Source organism: Varroa jacobsoni, unplaced genomic scaffold (genome assembly GCF_002532875.2).
Source record: "Varroa jacobsoni isolate VJ856 unplaced genomic scaffold, vjacob_1.0 scaffold_342, whole genome shotgun sequence".
Taxonomy (NCBI): Eukaryota; Metazoa; Arthropoda; class Arachnida; order Mesostigmata; family Varroidae; genus Varroa; species Varroa jacobsoni.
The window spans coordinates 72,100-79,986 of NW_019213244.1; the positions used below are offsets into that span (position 1 = coordinate 72,100).

Genomic DNA, 7,887 nt, shown 5'->3' on the forward strand with positions numbered 1-7,887 from the left:
TTGGACTTGTGTAACTTCTGAATTACTCAGTAAACTTATGGGACTAAATTTATAAGCTAGCGAGATCTTTAAGATTTAAGAAGGTGGAAAATAGTCGCTATATGTTAAAATAATCAAACTCTCTACATTTCCAGTATGACAGTTAGGTGCTTCTTTGAACCTGTAGAAAACAACCCGCCAAGACATTTTCCAATTATCTAAAAAACTGTAATTGGACGAGTCTTGATCCAATCGTTTGAGTGGTTCTGTGCTACTACTTCTTACCTGTGGCGACTATGGCCTACGAAAATGATAGTCAAGCAGAAGTGGAATCAATATATTTTGATAAGCTAAGTATATATAATAAAGAAAAATTTGAAAAAATAAAACTACAGCGTATGTATCCAGCCGAATTGGTAGTTACTGGCAAAGGGGCCAGAGCTCACTTGCCTAGCAATGAACCCGATCCAAAATAAATACAACCCGCCCATCAAAATGGATATCGTACTAATATCGTAGCACTGTAGCCGCGTAGTTCATCTATTTCTACACATCATATTTTAGATTAGAAACGCGAGCAAAACTCCGACCCTTAAAATCCTATCTATACCGTCCTCTGCGTCAACAGCTGTATTTTACTGTACGGATTATACCGCGTAAATGATTTCAGGCCACTTTCAGTACAACCAGACGCGTTTCCTTTCTTAACGTTTACAATAGCCTAAAAAAAACGATGCCCCTCTTCAAATAGCCAAGGTGTACTAGTACAAATATCGTTGTAGTTGTACCTCGACGGCAACACCAGGCACAAGGGTCGAAATTTCTCTCACCATGGTGCAATTTAAGTTCACCTTTTGTTTAATAAGTAATTAAATAATACAAAAGAAATGGCTTTAACTAGTTGCCTGTCCATAACCCCGCTGAGAAATGAAGGAGAGCCCTGAATCAAGTCATCACTGTATCGTAGAGGCTTCAACCAAATAAGTGTACGAATAAAAGCAACACTGAGATTGGGGCTATTGCCTTTGCCACCACCACGCGCCTGATACGCATTTGGTATAGAGCTATAGCTTATGGCAGAGCTGTGTATCAACTGTGTGGTCTTCCTTGCAGGTTTTTTAAGCGAACATAATAGCTATTTGATCTTTATTTTCATCATTGATATTCTCAGTTTATTTATGCTATATCAAATCCACGTAACACGTACCGCCAATAGAATACCTCAGTCGCATGAAATGTAGCTAGGACTTAGCATCAATTAAAATGTCTTGAAAATTTGTCAACACAGATCGCCTCACTCAAGTGCGGTAGACAATAACTTTAAATAAACTACAAGTAATAAAGGGTAGAGTTCCTTGTTGTCCATTAACGAGACATTAACAAGAGCAGTTGTTCGAATGTTTCTGATAGGTTACAATGCCGATTTAGCCTATTAGGATGTCAAAGGGTCCATCTTGTACGCGTTAATGCCGGTACGTTCCACGGGACAGGAAGCCTTGACGAATGCCTCGTAGGGTATAACCTTGCGTTTAGGTCGGCTTCTGCGGGTTGGCTAACTAGCGGGGTGATCTGCTAGCTCTAAGTCGTGAGCTCTGATAGGACAGGCCCCCTGTGGCCTCGTCAGTAAACCTGTTTGACGGTGAACTTGTGGATTAGTTGTTAACGCGTTAATACTTTATAGCTCGAACTGTGCTTTTCCGACAAAGTAACTGGGGCAGTGTATGAAACACAATGTGGAGTCATTGCGGTCATGGCACTATACCTCTATGCATAATCTCTGGGCCAAGTTGATTTTTTTTGGAACGGCGTTGCTGGCGCATATGGCTGGCTGCGCCCAATAGTAAAAACCCGGATTGGCACTAAGGTTAGTGTATGCATGAGGCGGGCTGCAACGGTCTAGAAATGAATTGGACATTGGATGGCCCAGAATGGATACGGAGAAAGGATAATTTTTGTAAGCTGCGCCTTTGCTTCACCCATGATTACAAAAAGTTGTCAAAATGTTAGTTGTCTTTTTTTAGACAAGCACAAATATGTTTACACGGAGCAGGTCTAGAGGCAGCCTGTCAATCTATTAGGCCTACCAAAAAGGATTTGCCAAAATTTGAATTTACGTGCCCGACACGGGCGACATTTATTAGGTTGTTTAATTAACTGTTAATAAAAATGATTAGAAACTCCACTTAAATTTAACTTTAGTGGCATCAATGCGTAGGATGAGTTGAAATAATTAACTTGCTCAAATGCGGGATATGGACTCACATATTTAAATGAATAAAACTTGCTCGACACTGCTGCTGACATTGTTCAAGCCAATCTTATAATTGAAACGCCCTGGCTGGAATTTAACCAGTTCGGGTAAAATATCTTTCGGAAGTTTTTAAAAAACGACGAAAAATTATTTTTGTAAATAAACCGTCATGAACAGCTAGAGGCCAACAAGACTATTACAAATATATGCTTCATTCGCAAAACGAAGTAAAAAGGCCTCATTATTTAGCGTGCAGTCGTGAACAGGTCTGAGAAAAGTGTGTATGATTAAATAAAACGAATAAAACTCTATTAAGGTATGCGGAATTAACTTATGTTTGAAGATAGGCTTATACCTACAAATGCGTACTTAGACATGCTTTTCCAAATTCTAAGACCAAAGGCGTAGAGAAAGCATACGTGGATTCAGTCAATTCTGATTGTAAGCGATAAAATGCTCTAATATCTACATCAATATTATGAGAGCGTTGAGTTCGTAATATCACGAAATGGCCGTGCTTTTTTAAACGCTGGAAAGACTTCATTGTGTTATTTTTTTTTTTAGTAGTGGTAGTAAAAAATGGTGGCTAATGCTATGTTGTGTTTTCTTTGACAAGAGCCTCTACGTATATATTCCCAGAAATCTAGTGAGTTCTCAGCAAGCCTATTCAAGTCGTCCTATGAGACTGATCCCCGTAATGGCTATACAATGAGAATCTTAAGTATACGGTATCGTACATTTGTGACAACACATTTGATATGTATTTTTAAGTAAACACTCGGTACTGATGGCACAATGGTTTTGAAATAAGACGCGATTTAATTTTGTCCACTCCTAAAAACGTGCGTGGTCTCTACTAATAGGGTTCAGAAAGGTTTTCGGGACAAGCTGATCTTGCCGTTGTCCAAAAATGAGAACCTGCCGCATCATCTGTGTGTTTCCGCTTTCCTCCATACTTGGCTTCGCGATTCCGTAGAAGCTACGATTAAGTTGGCCAGCAAATGGTACGTCAGGAATGTACATTTTTTAAATTTGGGATTGTCCTGGGAAGGTATAATCGTCGCATACTGTATCGATTGAGCTGTTTTTAAACGTTGTCCTTTTTGGTGCTCAATAGAGGATGCCAGTTGACTTGCCAATTACGTTCTATCGAATTAAAAACTCTACTCTTTTTTTGTCTTCGTATAACAGACCGCGCACGGGTTCAGATTACGGAGATATACAGATAATTCCGTGAGTCGAATGGTGTTAATAATCGTGGAATAGCAAAATCTCATTCTAGAAGAAAGCCAGTTTATCTATTCCTTTACGAATGGCCACCTTCTATGGTGCACTAAGGATATTTTATTTAGAGAAAATCTCAATGGGCAAATAAATAAAAAGCAAAGAGATTCCACCACAAAGTATACGATCAATGCTATGAACAATAGATAGAAGAACAAGCTTTCTCTGCCGGCTTCACGTTCCATCGATATAGTCATACGCTGAAGGCATCTTTTCAGCTGATCTTAATCGGCGATGCGGCTTCAGAAATGATTAAAACACAGCTGTAATAACTGTCTCGGCTGGGGTATCCTGAGCTGAGTCCTCAAAATCGTTCTAGAGAGCGATCTGCCAGTCGCCAGATGCGCATGTCCTGACTCTCCACAAGTAGAGCATCGGAAAATGCGCAAATCGTTCGCCGTTCTCAGCGACTACCATAACCATTTCTGAAGATCTGTTACCATTAATACGCTTGTTTTTCCTGGACACCAAGGAGGAGATCCTAGTTTGTCACATATAGTATACAGGGATCTCTCCTGGTTCGTATATTACGACAAGAAATATCTGCTTGTGTTTCTGAACGCGAATCTTGTTTCTTGTTCCTGCAGCAGTGATAATCCTAGTGCGAAAGCTTTTCTTAGCTCCGGCGGTGAAATTCCGATGCATCTTTGTAGACATCCTGGCAATACGTCCAGAGCAGTGTGCTACCTATGTAACAATCGGATCAAACCGCCGACCGTTTCTGGGAAGGAAAACAGAACGGAAAAGTTCAATAAGGCTTGCTTCAAGGAAGCCATGTTCAAGCACCCTTCAGAGCGCGAAAGAAAGGGAATAACGTTGTACAAATAGAGAAAATCTCGACGTGTAAAACGCTATGGGTGGGTGGCCTTATCATCAATTTCCCAGGCAACTTTAGCCTTGTTCCTAAGAAATAGTAAGTAGCAAGTGGCTAATGCTTACGTATCTAGCACGCTGGTCATAGGTTCGTCTTACATTTCCTTTAGTTATTCTTCTTTCGCTTTACCTAGTATAATCATTATAGAGACTCTCATAAAAGCACATTGGTGCAATTATACATAGTACGAAGGACGAAAAGTTTCGGCGAAAAAATGTTGTAGAAAACTGTTACAAAGCCTGTTGGAATATCAGCATTATGATAAGCAGAGCATAGGGGATGAACTCGGATACAATTTCTAAGCTTCTCATCAATGGTAACGAAAGCATTAAATAAGTCTATGTTTTGACAATTTTTGTTTGAAATTTTCCAACACGTGATTTTATGACTATATACCCGCATTTAGCCCGATCGATTAGTCAATACTTTAAGGCTATAGCTCTTTGAATATTCTTTATCGATTGAGAGTAAATTTAGTCAAAGAGCAGATCATGTATAGCTTGTCGTCGAAAGGCTCTTATATCCAAAACTCTTGTGTGGGGTATTTAGAACGGCAGATTACTAAACCTAAATGTTTGCTAAAATGGGCATCTTGTAAGTAACAAAAGAACCAACTGCTCACATCAAAGATAAAGGATCTGCCGTGCTCTCAGTTCCAACTGAATGTGAAGTGGAAAAAACGCCTCCTAGGCAAGAAGCTATTCCTGTGTACGTATCGCATGGGTGCCATACCAAAAGAGGCAGTGTAACGGCAGGAGATCATTTTCGCACAATCGAATCGAGCCTCGGTGTTTTTTGAATATGTTTTGCTATATGTTATTAAAAATAATAAAATAATATTAGAAATACAAAATCATAACACTAGAAATTAAGCGAGAAGCAACGAGGGGTCTGGTAGACGGCGAAACATAATTTTATAGTGTAGGAATCAAAAACGTTTTAATTTTTACGACCTTCACAGGACTTTACTCAATCAATACCCCCAGTGGATGCTTAAAAAATTCTATTTTTTATCTATATCTAAAAAAAAGTATTTTAAGAAATGAATAATGGATAGTCTTACTAACCTATACGGGATTACTGTCACTTACCGTCATTTGACCACTTAAAGTTACTGCAATTATCTTATTAAGCATCGATACTTCAGCTAAGGCAGTCTTTTTGACCAATAGCACGTATTGGAGACGTAGTAAATAACAACGGGTAGAAGTCATCGACTCAGAAGTATAGATCTTTGTACATGATATAACCATGGCAGTTTTACAGACGCCGTAAATATAAAATTATATCGTTAAAATATGAAGGACAAGAATGTGAGTGATCACTCGTTTTATTTTTTAGGCGTCACGAATCTCAGACGAATCGATGTTTAGCCGAAACTATCTATTTTTGTTATACACTATTCCATATCTAATACGAATAGACGCTCGCGTACATCCGTGTGTACGCCAGTCAGCCCAAAAGCGGCTCGAACCGTTTCAACCGATTTGTATGCATGAGCTTGCCTTGACAAAACAATCTTGTGGTAAAAACCGCCTCTTAGAAAGATCAGGTTATACTAAGGAAGAATGAAAGAAGGAAAGTTCTTCTAGTGTCTGTAGTGAGCTGGATAAGAGGCAAGTGTTATTCGCTAACAGAAGAAATATTCAAGTGTAAATAATACGTCTTTATTTTTTCCACTTACTTATTTCCGTGTCGCCTCGACGGTTCTAATTATTACAAAGGATTTTAAAATCCGAACTCCTATAAATACACATGGAAGCTAGAGCATGATAGTAAAGTATCTGAAGTCAGGATCACTAAATAACTAAAACAAACTGACGGAATTACTCAAACGATACGACTGTTTAGATAGGATAATGGTTTAAAGCATAGAAAAGGAATACACGAGCTACGCGAGGAATACACGATATTGTGGAAGTAATAATTAGAGTGGATTTGCTAAGCTGCCAATCTATTCTCAAATAGCGTTAAGCGTTCTTATGAAGTTTTTCACGTTATAATTACTCTGACCTGGACAAATAGCCAGACACTTTGTGATGCGGTATGATTTTTTCCTAAAAAAATCAGTTTTCTCCAGCATATGATGATAGAAAAATCGTCCTTTTTTCTCGTGTCCTACAATATATTAAACTGACCACTTGCTTTACAATTCTCTTAGCAGGTAGAAAGTACTTGAATAGCACGTAAGAACACTATTTCGTACATCTCGTCGTCATTGTACGATTAGTCCTGTATTCTACACGAGAACCAAACTCAGACTACTAGGCCACAGAAGAATTAACGGCAGAAACAATGGTCAAGGCCCTTTCTGACTGGTTGTGTGTTTAAGGCACACTTCCTACTGGTATGGGAATCCACATGATGACGTAATGCTATAAGGGCGATCTCCTTCCTGTCCTTCTTCTATCCACCTTTCGATCTGACACTCTCAAGCAATTCGGCCTTACCCAGTAACGATATCGTTGTTTCTTTCTGCTGTTAATCTGTCATCTACGGTCATACCGCCATACCGTCGCAGGTGACCCACAAACAGCAACAAGTTAGCCGGATGCAATAAACAATATCTCTCCTGCGAAACAGAGGTTAAAAAAGGGCCAGTCAACGTGGCTATATTTTTTTTATTCATTCGTTTATGCGCCGAGTTTTATCGTAAGCCTAATCCGGACGTACGACGTGCCCTTTTTTGCCTAAGATGGGAAATTAACAGAGTGATCTCTCGCGCGATGCCTATGGTCGAAGTGCCAATGGTTACATGCCACATTCTTTTAGGAAGGTGCGCCAAGTTTGCCTTCGCGCGCTGGGTCGCGGCTGAAGAACGACTTCAAAACTTTCATTCTGCTTATCTATGTGCTACATAGATTTTCGATACGAGTTGTGTATTGACTCATTAGTACTCCGTTGTGGCTCGGCCTCTAAAAACGTGTGCAGCTAAAGTGGTAGGTCATGCATGGGTTCACTGCAGAGGAAGCTGGCGAACAGGTCATAGTTATGTAGAGGTATGGAAAGCGTTAACGCGAATACTGATAGATCAAACTGGCGACTAAGGCGATGCGCAGATTATTCTCAAAGATTCCCATAATAGCATTAATAATAGAACATATAGTAAGGCAGAAATAATAGAATTTACTTGTTAAATCTGCGGACATGTGGTGATCTAAGAAGGAATTCGGGCGCAGACATACTTTACTTCGTGCTAGAAATTAGCCATCCAATGTAATGTCTAGAGGAGCCTAGAAGTACCGAACGTAAATTAGGGAATACCCTCTTTTTTTATTACATAGAACAAACATGGTGTTGCCAGACGATTGGCATTCTTTGGAAAAAAGAGGATTATTGTTTGTACCTGAGGCACAATAGTCGCCGAACTCAGTGGCCTTCAGAATATTGCCGTCGACCGCATAAAAATAGTTGATTAACATGCGTACCCTCTGTAGCGAGTAGTAAACGCAATGACTCTCTCTCTCTCTCTCTCTCTCTCTCTCTCTCTCTCTCTCTC

General features: G+C 39.6%; 1 protein-coding gene across 1 annotated transcript in view; it reads left to right on the forward strand.

Annotated features, from left to right (window-relative positions):
* The window catches only part of LOC111259538 (uncharacterized), a 51,167-nt gene that overhangs the window by 17,079 nt on the left and 26,201 nt on the right, over positions 1-7,887 (forward strand). The window lies entirely within an intron of this gene.